This window comes from Carcharodon carcharias, chromosome 3, assembly GCF_017639515.1.
Source record: "Carcharodon carcharias isolate sCarCar2 chromosome 3, sCarCar2.pri, whole genome shotgun sequence".
In the NCBI taxonomy this organism is placed as follows: domain Eukaryota; kingdom Metazoa; phylum Chordata; class Chondrichthyes; order Lamniformes; family Lamnidae; genus Carcharodon; species Carcharodon carcharias.
This window is the reverse complement of record NC_054469.1, coordinates 176,388,903-176,401,801: the sequence shown is the minus strand read 5'-3', so window position 1 is coordinate 176,401,801 and position 12,899 is coordinate 176,388,903. Positions and strand designations below refer to the sequence as shown.

At 42.8% G+C, this 12,899-nt stretch overlaps 1 protein-coding gene across 4 annotated transcripts in view; it reads right to left on the bottom strand.

The window, feature by feature from the left end:
• The window catches only part of tmem108 (transmembrane protein 108), a 246,489-nt gene that overhangs the window by 168,730 nt on the left and 64,860 nt on the right, over window positions 1–12,899 (bottom strand). For all 4 annotated transcript variants that reach the window (XM_041184566.1, XM_041184568.1, XM_041184569.1 and 1 more), the window contains one exon: window positions 8,693–8,778. The gene's annotated coding sequence lies outside the window, so the exon portion shown is untranslated. The remainder of the gene's footprint in view (window positions 1–8,692; window positions 8,779–12,899) is intronic.

Here is a 12,899-nt window from a genome sequence, read left to right as displayed (position 1 = left end):
ACCTGTCTCTCTCTGAACTTACTGCACTCCATTCTCTCAGGTCCAACCCTGACATTGTCATCAAACCCACTGACAAGGGTGGTGCTGTTGTTGTCTGGCACACTGACCTCTACCTCGCGGAGGCTGAGCGTCAACTCGCAGACACTTCCTCCTACCTCTCCCTGGACCATGACCCCACCACTGAACATCAAGCCATTGTTTCCAGGACTGTCACTGACCTCATCTCCTCTGGGGATCTTCCTCCCACAGCTTCCAACCTGATAGTTGCCCAACCTCGGACGGCCCGCTTCTATCTCCCACCCAAAATCCACAAACAGAACTGCCCCGGTAGACTGATCATCTCAGCTTGCTCCTGCCCCACAGAACTCATTTCTCGTTATCTTGACTCCCTTCTCTCTCCCCTTGTCCAGTCCCTTCCCACCTACATCCGTGATTCCTCTGACACCTTACGTCACATCAACAATTTCCAGTTCCCTGGCCCCAACCGCTTCCTCTTCACCATGGACGTCCAATCCGCCTACACCTCCATCCCCCACCAGGATGGTCTGAGGGCCCTTAGCTTCCTCCTCGAACAGAGGCCCGAACAATCCCCATCCATCACTACTCTTCTCCGTCTGGCTGAACTTGTTCTCACGCTGAACAATTTCTCCTTCAACTCCTCTCACTTCCTCCAAATAAAAGGTGTGGCTATGGGTACCCGCATGGGCCCCAGCTATGCCTGTCTCTTTATGGGGTATGTGGAACATTCCTTGTTCCAGTCCTACTCCGGCCCCCTTCCACAACTCTTTCTCCGGTACATCGATGATTACTTCGGCGCCGCTTCATGCTCTCGTCGGGACTTGGAAAAATTTATTAATTTTGCTTCCAATCTCCACCCCTCCATCATTTTCACGTGGTCCATCTCTGACACTTCCCTTCCTTGACCTCTCTGTCTCAATCTCTGGTGATAGACTGTCCACCAATATCCATTACAAACCCACCGACTCCCACAGCTACCTCGACTACAGCTCCTCACACCCCGCTTCCTGTAAGGACTCCATCCCATTCTCTCAGTTCCGTCGCATCTGTTCCGATGATGCTACCTTCAAAAACAGTTCCTCTGACATGTCCTCCTTCTTCCTTAACCGAGGTTTTCCACCCACGGTCGTTGACAGGGCCCTCAACCGTGTCCGGCCCATCTCCCGCGCATCCGCCCTCACGCCTTCTCCTCCCTCCCAGAAACATGATAGGGTCCCCCTTGTCCTCACATCGATGATTACTTCGGTGCCGCTTCATGCTCTCGTCGGGGCTTGGAAAAATTTATTAATTTTGCTTCCAATCTCCACCCCTCCATCATTTTCACGTGGTCCATCTCTGACACTTCCCTTCCTTGACCTCTCTGTCTCAATCTCTGGTGATAGACTGTCCACCAATATCCATTACAAACCCACCGACTGCCACAGCTACCTTGACTACAGCTCCTCACACCCCGCTTCCTGTAAGGACTCCATCCCACCAGGACGTCCCCACCAGCCTCCACATTCAAAGGATCATCCTCCGCCATTTCCGCCAACTCCAGCATGATACCACCACCAAACACATCTTCCCTTCACCCCCCCTATCGGCATTCCGTAGGGATCGCTCCCTCCGGGACACCCTGGTCCACTCCTCCATCACCCCCCTACTCCTCAACCCCCTCCTGTGGCACCACCCCATGCCCACGCAAAAGATGCAACACCTGCCCCTTCACTTCCTCTCTCCTCACCGTCCAAGGGCCCAAACACTCCTTTCAAGTGAAGCAGCATTTCACTTGCATTTCCCCCAACTTAGTCTACTGCATTCATTGCTCCCAATGTGGTCTCCTCTACATTGGAGAGACCAAACGTAAACTGGGCGACCGCTTTGCAGAACACCTGCAGTCTGTCCGCAAGAATGACCCAAACCTCCCTGTCGCTTGCCATTTTAACACTCCACCCTGCTCTCTTGCCCACATGTCTGTCCTTGGCTTGCTGCATTGTTCCAGTGAAGCCCAACGCAAACTGGAGGAACAACACCTCATCTTCCGACTAGGCACTTTACAGCCTTCCGGACTGAATATTGAATTCAACAACTTTAGGTCGTGAGCTCCCCCCCCCATCCCCACCCCCTTTCTGTTTCCCCCTTCCTTTTTTTTTCCAATAAATTATATAGATTTTTCTTTTCCCTATTTCCATTATTTTTAAATATTTTAAAATCTTTTATGCTCTCCTCACCCCCACTAGAGCTATACCTTGAGTGCCCTACCATCCATTCTTAATTAGCACATTCGTTTAGATAATATCACCAACTTTAACACCTATGTGTTCTTTTGTTCTTTTGCTGTTGACATCTTTTGATGATCTGCTTCTATCACTGCTTGTTTGTCCCTACAACCACACCCCCCTCCACTTCTCTCTCTCGCTCTCTCTCTCCCCACCCCCACCCCCCCCACACACACACACACACACACACACACACACACACACACACACACACACACCTTAAACCAGCTTATATTTCAACTCTTTCTTGGACTCAAACTCAAGTTCTGTCGAAGGGTCATGAGGACTCGAAACATCAACTCTTTTCTTCTCCGCCGATGCTGCCAGACCTGCTGAGTTTTTCCCAGATAATTCTGTTTTTGTTGCGGAGGAGAGTAGTGGTGGATGGGGATTGTTCAGGCCTCTGTTCGAGGAAGAAGCAGAAAGCCCTCAGACCATCCTGGTGGGGGATGGAGGTGTAGCGGGATTGGATGCCCATGGTGAAGAGGAGGCGGTTGGGGCCGGGGAACTGGAAATTGTTGATATGATGTAGGGTATCAGAGGAATCACAGGTGTAGGTGGGAAGGGACTGGACAAACGGAGAGATAAGATAGCAAGAAATGAGTTCCATGGGGCCGGAACAGGCTGACACGATCGGACTGCCGGGGCAGTCCTGTTTGTGGATTTTGGGTAAGAGGTAGAAGCGAGGTTGGGAGACTATGAGGTTGGAAGCTGTGGAAGGAAGATCTCCAGAGGAGATGAGGTCAGTGACAGTCCTGGAAACAATGTTCAGTGGTGGGGTCACGGTCTAGGGGGAGGTAGGAGGAAGTGTCTGTGAGTTGACGCTCAGCCTCTGCGAGGTAGAGGTCAGTTTGCCATACATATTTAAATATTGAATATACAGAAATATTGGATGCTTGTGATAGTAAGACAGCAATATTCATGGGTGATTTTAATCCACAGATAAACTGGAAAAATCAGATTGACAGTAGTAGCCTGGATGAGGACTTCATAGAGTGTTTTCCAGTTAGTTTTTTGGTGCAGTACATTCTGCAACCAACCAGACAGCAGGTTATATTAGACTTGATTTTGTGTAAAGTGAGAGAATTAATTAATGACCTCAGAGTGAAGGCGCCCCGAGGTAGCAGCGACCACAATATGATTGAACTTTACATCCAGTTTGAAAGGGAGAAGAGTGGGTCTAAGACTAGTATTTTAAACTTAAATAAGGGCAACTATGTGGACATGAAAGCTGAGCTAGCTGACATGAACTGGGATACAAAGGGATAGATCAATAGAGGAGCAGTGGCAGACATTTATTTCAGAATACTCAGAATAAGTAAAACAATGAAAAATTCTAAGGGGAGGACCCACCATCCGAGGCTATTTAAAATAGTTAAGGAAAGCATCAAACTTAGGGAAAAAGCATATAGCAGTGCAAAGATCAGTGTGCCAGACAGTGCAGGCTGGTCAGATGATTGGTCAGAATATAAAGAACAGCAAAGAATGGCTAAAAGGTTAATCAGGGAACTTAAAAAGGAAATTAGGAGAGCAAAAAGGGGCATGAAAAAACATTGGCAGGTAAAATAAAGGAAACAAAGGTAAGAGCCCATGGGATCCAAGGCAATGTGGCAAATTGGATCCAGAATTGGCTGAGTGGCAGAAAGCAGAGGGTGATGGTCGAGGGGTGTTTTTGTGACCGGATGCCTGTGTCCAGTGGTGTTGGGTTCCTTGCTGTTTGTGGCATATTTAAAATGATTTAGAAATGGGCTGGTCAGATGGGCTGATCAGTGGCAAATGGAAATTAATCTGAATAAGTGTAAGGTTATAAGTGTCCCACTGGGGCAGGACAAACAAGGAACGGGAATACACTATGAATGGTAGGACCCTGGGAAGTACCATGGATCTGAGGGACCTTGGTGTGCACGTCCACCGGTCCCTTAAGGTAGCGGGACAGGTAGATAAGGTATTTGGGATACTTGTCTTTATTAGCTGAGGCATAGAATATAAGAGCAGGGAGCTTATGTTGAAACTGTATAAAATGCTGATTACGCCACAGCTAGAGTATTGCATGCAGTTCTGGAATCTGTATTATAGGAAGGATGTGATTGCACTAGAGAGAGAATGCAGAGGAGATTTACCAAGATGTTGCCTGGGCTGGAGAGTTATGAGGAGAGATTGGATAGACTGGGGTTATTTTCCTTGGAGCAGAGGAGATTGAGGGGGGACATGATTGAGGTGTATATTATGAGGGTGTAGATAGGGTAGACAGGAAGGAACTTTTCCCTTTGGTGGAGGGATAAATAAACAGGGGGCATAGATTTAAGGTAAGGGGCAGGAGGTTTAGAGGGGATGTGAGGAAAAATTTTTTCACCCAGAGGGTGGTGGGAATCTGGAACTCACTGCCTGAAAGAGTGGTAGAGGCATTTAAGAAGTATTTGAATGTGCACTTGTGATGCCATGGCATACAAAGCTATGGGCCTAGTGCGGAAAATGGGATTAGAATAGTTAGGTACTTGTTTGACTGGTGCAGACCCGAGGGGCCGAAGGGCCTTTTTCTGTGCTGTAGACCTATATGACTCTATGGGGAGAAAGACATTAAAGTATGAGGGGAAGCTAGCATGAAATGTAAAAACAGATAGCAAGAGTTGCTATAGACATCTAAAAAAGGAGAACTAAATAAAGTGAGTGTGGGTCCTCTAAATAGTGACAGTGGGGAGTTAATAGTAGGTAATAAGGAAAAGGAAGATGGAATTAACAAATATTTTGCTTCTGTCTTCACTATAGAGTTTACAAAAAACATTCCAGTAATAGCTCAAAATCAGGAGGTGAAGGGAGAGGGGAACTTGGTGAAATTACAATCACTGAGAAGCAGTGCTAAGCAAAATGATGGAGCTGCAGGCTGACAAGTCTCCGGGTCCTGATGGACTTCATCTGTGGGTCTTAAAAGAGGTGGCTAATGAGGTAGTAAATGTGTTGGTGTTAGTTTCCTAAAATTCCCTAGATTCTGGAAAGGTTCCATCAGACTGGAAAGTAGCAAATATAACCCCTCTATTCAAGAAGGGAGGGAGGCACAAAACAAGAAACTATAGGCAAGTTAGCTTGATATCTGTTGTGGGGAATGTGTTAGAATCAATCATTGAGGTGGTTATAGCTGGGCACTTAGAGAAGCTTAAGATAATTGGAAAGATATTTGTTTTTGGTTTTGTGAAAGGGATATCATGTTTAATCAACTTATTGGAGTTCTTTGAAGGAATAACATGTACTGTGGATAAAGGAGAACTTGTAGACGTACTGTACTTGGGATTTCCAGAAGGCATTTGATAAGTGCCACATCAAAGGTTATTGTGGAAAACAAAAGCTCATGGTGTAGGGGTAACATATTAGCACGGATAGAAGATTGGCTGGCTGGCAGAAAACAGTATGCATATATGGGTCTTTTTCTGATTGGCAGGATGCGACAAATGGAGTCCCACAAGGCTATGATTTAGATGAGGGGAGTGAAGGCATGGTAGCTAAATTTGCAGATGACACAAATATAGGTAGGAAAGTATGTTATGAAGAGGACATAAGCAGGTTGCAGACAGATATAGATAGGTTGAGTGAGTGGGCAAAAATCTGGCAGATGGAGTATAATGTAGGAAAAATGTGAAGTTGTCCACTTTGGCAGGAGGAATAAAAAAGCACAGTATTACTTAAATGGAGAATGGCTGCAGAATTCCAAGGTGCAGAGGGGTCTAGGTGTTTTAATACATGAGTCACAAAAAGTTAGTATGCAGGTATAGCAAGTAATTAAGAAGGCCATCCTTTATGTTCAATTCCTCTCATAATAAAAGTAAGGATGTTTTGCTTCAGTTATACAGGGCATTGGTGAGAGCACATCTTGAATATTCTGCGCAATTTTGGTCTCCTTATTTAAGGAAGGATGTAAATGTGTTGGAAGCAGTTCAGAGGCGGTTTACTAGATTGGAATGAGTGGGTTGCCTTTTCAGGAAAGGCTAGACAGATTGGGCTTGTTTCTGCTGGAGTTTAGAAGGGTGAGGGGTGACTTAATTAAGTGGATATGATCCTGAATGGTATTGACAAGGTGGATATGGAAAGGATGTTTCTTCTGGTGGGTGAGTCCAGAACGGAGAGGCACTGTTTCAAAATTAGTGGTTACTCTTTTATGACAGAGATGAGAAGAATTTTTTTCTCTCAGAGGATTGTGTGACTTTGGAACTCTCTGCTTCCAAAGGTGGAGGAGACAGGGTCTTTGAATATTTTTATGGCAGAGGTGGACTGATTCCCTTGCCTAACAAGGATCTAAGGTTATTGGGGCTAGATGGGAATTCAAAACACAAACAGATCAACCATAATCTTATTAAATGGCAGAGCAGGCTCGAGGGGCCGATTGGCCTACTTCTGCTCCTATTTCGCAATGTTTAGCTCTCAATCTTTAACCTCTTTGTTTAAGACACACTGTTGACCTTGTCATTTGCCAAGATCCTAGGTAACCAGATGGCAGTTTTTGGTAATGATTAAATTTTTCATATTTACATCTCCTTGAGAGACATCCTTTGTTTCTTGTCCCATTACTGAGTCTTTTTGCCTTGTACTATCTTCCTTTTGTCATTTAATGTCTTCTGCCTTCCACCTTAACCCTTTTGTTCTTTCCTCCCCTCCCTTCTTTCCCTCGTTTGCTTAAAAACTGTTGCACCTCAAAGTACTGCCAGTTCTGATGAAGGGACATTGACCTGAAATGTTAATTCTTTTTCTTTGCTCCAGAGATGCTGCCAATACTGTAGAATATCTCCAGCATTTTCAGTCTTTATCCCTCTTGCCCTCACTTCACCATTGTTAGTATATACTTCCAGCAATTTTGTAGGCAAAACATTTTTCAGCCAATGCATACAGGAACAATTGCAGATTCTGGGCCACGGTGTTTGAATGACCCGCTATGTTGATAGCCGTGGCTTTGTAAGTCATAAGGTAAGAAAACCTCTGCAGATCTAAATTCTACTCTAGACACTGATGAGTGATGCTATAGATAAAGAGACCTGCAAACAAGCTATAGACCACCAAATAACAGTGCAAAAATGCAGGAAAAAAATGGAGGGAAACGCTCACAACCACTACAACGGGGAGAAAGTGGCATAGGGTATTGACAAGATCACAAGACTAGTAATCCAGAGGCCCAGGCTAATGCCTTAGGTACACTGGTTCAAATTCCATCATGGCAGCTGTGGAATTTAAATTCAATTAATTTAAAAATCTGGAATTGAAAACTAGACTCAGTAATGGTGCGATTATGAAACAATCATCTAGTTCACTAACGTCTTTTACAGATGGCTAACAAATGTTGGCTTTGTCAGCGATGCCCACATCCCATAAAAGAATAAAAAAAAGAGAATGTGGAAGGTTTAATTCTAAATAAATTGAACATAAATAAACATATTAACACCTGGCAAATGCAACAAATTCCAAGCACCGTTCCATATTTTCATCATGTCCCAATTATTGCTCTGAGCAATAATTCAGGAGATCCCAAAGACCATAATTAGTCTCACCCACACAGTCTCAGCCCTAAGTTTTTGATCAAAGTGAAAAACATGTCATGTTTATGAAGATGTGTTGTAGTTGACAGAAGGCAAGTCTAAGTCACACATTGCTGAAGGGGACTCACATAACAACGTGAAGGTAAAATCACCCATAAGATCATTGGCATTCAAATGGCAAACAATATCCATTTGGAATAGGAAAATACCAGACAACGTGGACCTTAATTTAGCAATGATACATACTAATTAATATACTAATACATCGCTATTCAACAGATCTACTAAACAATAATATCTCAATGGAGACACCATTAGGAAGCCACAATATACACAAAACCATAGGTGCAAAGTTGCACAAAACATATGGCAACTGTTTAGTCAATTGGTGGAAGATCTAACATTGGTACAATCATGATTGATGCTGACAGTCTTTTTTTTAAGTACCAATACTATTACAATTGATTAAAGTTTTTTTAACTCCCATTTAAACTTGTAATGCAATCCATTTCTTTTATAATTACGATGCCCTGAAATTATGACCACTCCAAGAAAAACTTGAAATTAAAAATTGTCACTGCCAGCCTCACTTGAGAAAATAGTCATTCTGTCAGACTTTGAGATTTTGATACAGTCCACTGAGGACAGCTGAATTTATCTGTGAATTCCTTTATGAAGACATGTTTATCATAACAGCACACAAACAGATTGCCTTTCTGCTCTTTGACTCTTTTTTAAGCACATTCTTTTTCAATAAGGCTTTTTTATCCTGTTAACCTGCTTCCAATCTCTAATAATCAAAATTTTGATTTGGTACAAAAAAGTCATTCATATTGCAAACAATTCATTTCCATTATGCAAAGTTAATAAATACAAGACATTATACATAATTCTTACTTGGTAGTTGGTGATAGGGGACCTGTGAGCTTTTCTTCATGGTATCATCTGCTCAAGTTTGTCCTCCACATTACTCATGGTTCACTCTAGAAATTAAAATGGAACACTTGTGTTAAACAGTATGTAGGAATTACATAATCAAGTTCAAAGACACTTCCAAAATCTCCTATGTAAAAATATTAATATTTCAGCTCCTAGGGACTACAAACTCAGAAAATGTTAAAGATCCAAATGGAAACTCACTGAATTCTGTACAAGGGATCCATCAAGCTAATTATTATCCTTGTGTTAAAATCCCTCCATGTTCTTGCCCTTTCCTACTTATGCAATTTCTTCCAGCCCTACATCCTTCCCAGATTCCTGCTCTCCACCAATTCTGGCTTCCTGCGCATCCTTGATTTCCACTGCTCCATCAATGTCGGTGGCCACACTTATAGTTGCCTGGGCCCTAAGATTTGAAATTTCCTTTTTAAAACTCATAGCCTCTCTACCTTAAGGCCTCATATAAACGCAAGTTGTTTTTGTAGAGATGCCATGAGGAACTCCTTGACAAACTAATTAAATGTGATTAAATTATGATTAAATGTATTGCTGGAGGTTTCTTCACATGACTTGCTGTCCTGCTGCAACCACTCATCAGCCAACACATCCATCCTCATGATGTACCACTATCATATGTCAATTGGAAAGCAAAAGCTCTTTACTCAATACTTGACTGTCAGGAAAACAGCAATTTTTCTCCATATTTAAATCTGATGGAGAAATATTGAAAGAAAATGACAAAAAGCCCCAATCATTTTTAATGTCCGATGACTTCTCTCCTGGATTCTTGGAGAATTCCTTAAATTCCTGGAGTCTCCATGGAGGAAGACAGCAGGATGCTAGCACACCACCCTCCAATCTGATTAAATCCCATTCCCGCCTCCAAACACTCCATGAGAGAGGGCACAAATTTCCTCTATTGATTCTAGACATAGGACTTATTATGTGAAAAGGTTGACACAAAATTGTGATGAAAACATGATTGTTTGGGTTTCGAAATGCAACATCACTAACATGTCCTATCTGGCTTGCTGTATTCATATGACCTCTGCCATGAGGGAATCTCTCCGTAAGCAGACATTTTTACTGATTCAATTGATTCAATTTACAATTGATAAAGACATACAACTGAGAAAGCACTGCAGTCATTGAATGCAAAACAATAACATCTGGGAAAAATAAGGTTTCTTAAGACAAGTACATATTGAAGACTTCACTGAAATGCAATTCTTCTTCAAAATCCCGCTGAAGTTTGCAGGAGTGGAGTTCAGCAATTTTGGGTGTACATAGAATCATACAAATTTTCAGTATAAGAGGAGGTCATTTCACTCCTTTGTGCCTGTGTTGCCTCTTTGAAGGAGCATTCATGCTTCCTCCTACATTCCTGCATGTTGTCCACAAACCTGTAGATCCCTGATTTTCAAATACCTGTCCAACCTTTTTTAAAATTTACAGAATCAGCTTTCATCATCTTTTTAGCTAGAGTGCTTGAGATCCTGACAATTCTAAGTGAAAAATACTGGGCCATAACTTCTGTGGAGTGACAGTCACAGTCAATTGCCACTCCACTCCTATTTACTTACACTAACATATAGTTGCACCTTTCTCACCCAAGCTTCCAATTCAGGCTGGGCGAGAAAAGTGTTGTGCAGTGGGTTCACAAGACCTTCGGTCAAGTCCAGCAGAGTCAGACAGAAGGAAGACATGCCACATTTTTAAGGCATTGGCTGCTGTAAAATGTCCAGCAACTTTGAGATACTTGGAGGGGGAATAGGATAGGCCAAGGGGGTAGGATGGTCAGTGGTGGGTGTTGGATGCTTAGTGTGGTGGGTGATCACTGGGGATGGTTGTGCGGTCATGGGGGGTGTGATCAGTAAGTGGGGTGGGGAGGTAATTGGGAGGTCCCACAGATGGGGGGGTCAGGGGCTTAGGGGATAGTCAGGAGGGAGGGGGTATTGGGGTAAGGCTGGGGGACCTGTGGGGTAGTTGGGGAGGTGGAGGTTAACCAGAAGAATAATCAAGGCTCCAGGAGGGTAGTCGGGGCGAAGTGGTTTGCAGGGGCAGGGGCGGGTGTGGAAGGGTGCTCAGGAGGGTAGTCATTGGGGTGGGAGGGTGGTCTGGGGTTGCAATGGGTTCAGATGGGTGGTCATGGACGTCCTGTGGGGTAGTTGGGGCAGAGTGGGGGCAGCATTATAGTTACCCATGAGCTAGAAGTGGTTTTCATTCTTCTAACTTTTCCTGGGTAACTGTTCTGGTTTGTAATTTAAATTGGAGTTTCAGATGGTTCCCAGTACAGGGTAATTACCCAGCAGACGTTTGAACTACCTGGGCAATTACTATGCCACCCTTATGTGGGGACCCATTAAAGGGAGGTTGGGGGTTCTCCCAAGATCAGAAGCTGTAGGCTATTATCCTCAACACCCCAATAGATTTTTTTCCAATGATTTGGAATCCATGACCCCTCTCGATATTAATCCATTCAAAACTTATCACCACCTTGAAAACCTCTAATATGTCATTCTTAACATTTCCTGTTCCAAGGAGAACAGTCCTAACCTTTTGTCATCTTTCTGCTCATCTAGACTTTTGCAAACCATGTCATTTATAATATATTGTTTTTCTATTTAATCCTCTCAAAGCACATCACTTCACAATTCTCTCCATTGAACTCCATCCACCATCCTTTTGCTTATTTTACCATCATGTCTATGTCACCTAAAAGCCTATTACTACCCTCATCATGATCCAATACCTTATCAGGGAACAAGATTAGGTAATTAAATCTCTCGAGCCTGTTTCGGATTCATTGAGATCATGGATGGTCCATTTTTAACTCCATTTTCCTGTTTTGGCAACGCATTCTTAGCTAGAAAAAGATCGATCGGTTTCAAAATTTAAAATTATTAATTGAGCTAGCCTTAGCCACTTTTTGTGGGAGGGAGTTTGACATTTCTACCACCCTTTGTAAGAGATTCTCTCCTGAATGTTCTGGCTCTGATTTTAAGGTTATGTCTCTTTGTCCCAAACTCACCCAACAGTTCTCCCAATCCATCCTATCAATTACTTCCAAAATCTTATAAACCTACGACATTCCCTGGAATGTAAGTCCAGCTTATGTAATCTTTCTTTATAAACCATCTTTTGAGAGCCCTGGTAGCATTCTGGTGAATCTGAGCTACATTCCTTCCACAACGGATATATCCGTTTGACAACAATTGGCACTAATTCAAACGCTGCAAGCTTTCGTATTTGTAAAATCTGTTGCCAAAATATGAAGCTAAGCTCAAGACCTTGACAAAGTTTGGCAGAAATCCAATTTTTGGCCGAGTTAATGAATCTGGGATAATTCTAAAAAAGGGTCAGACACAATTTAGTGGGCTACTTTTGAGACAATAAAATGTTTGAGAGGAAGCAAAACATGTCAATACCTGATTTCTGTTTTTAAAACTGTTATGAGAATATTTTATTTATTTTAAAGTCTCTCCAGGCAACCTGAACAAGATAAGATGGTAGCTGCTGCATGTGTAAAATGGTAGGAGGCAAGTAGGAGAATGAATTAGGGAAAGAGGACATTATGTACAAACTGTTTTAAGGGAAATTAATTTGATAATCTGGCCATCAACTGAGGCATTGGAACTGCCTAAAGAGTAAGGAAACATTTTAAACAATCAAGACAATAGAGAAACTGAACTCAAGAGAATCTTAGGATGATCATGGTCAGAAAAAAAACTTAGAGGTAAAAATATGTGGAATCTGTAGTTCAGGAATTGCAATGTAAGGAGAAATAATACTTAACAACAATTTACCACAATATGGATATAGGTAAAGGGAAAGCTGGAAAAAGGCTAAATAGATGTATTACTGATTATATTAATGTGCCTGTGAGCTACAAAAAGTAAGACCGCAGGATTAACACCCTGATGACAGGCAGAGTTAAGCGGTTCCCAGAAAGAACCGTCACTGGAAGTGAAGATACTGAGCCATTGAAAGATAAGATAAGAAGGTGCATTGTAGAGTTGTTTAAGGAATTGAGATCTGACATGAGACAGCTGCAGAAGAGTGTAAACTGGAAGGAGTGGGGAGTGCCTACCCAGATGGATTCAGATCAGGGAACTCATTTCACAGGGAGAGTCATTAAAAGAGTGTGTAATCTTATGGAGATTAA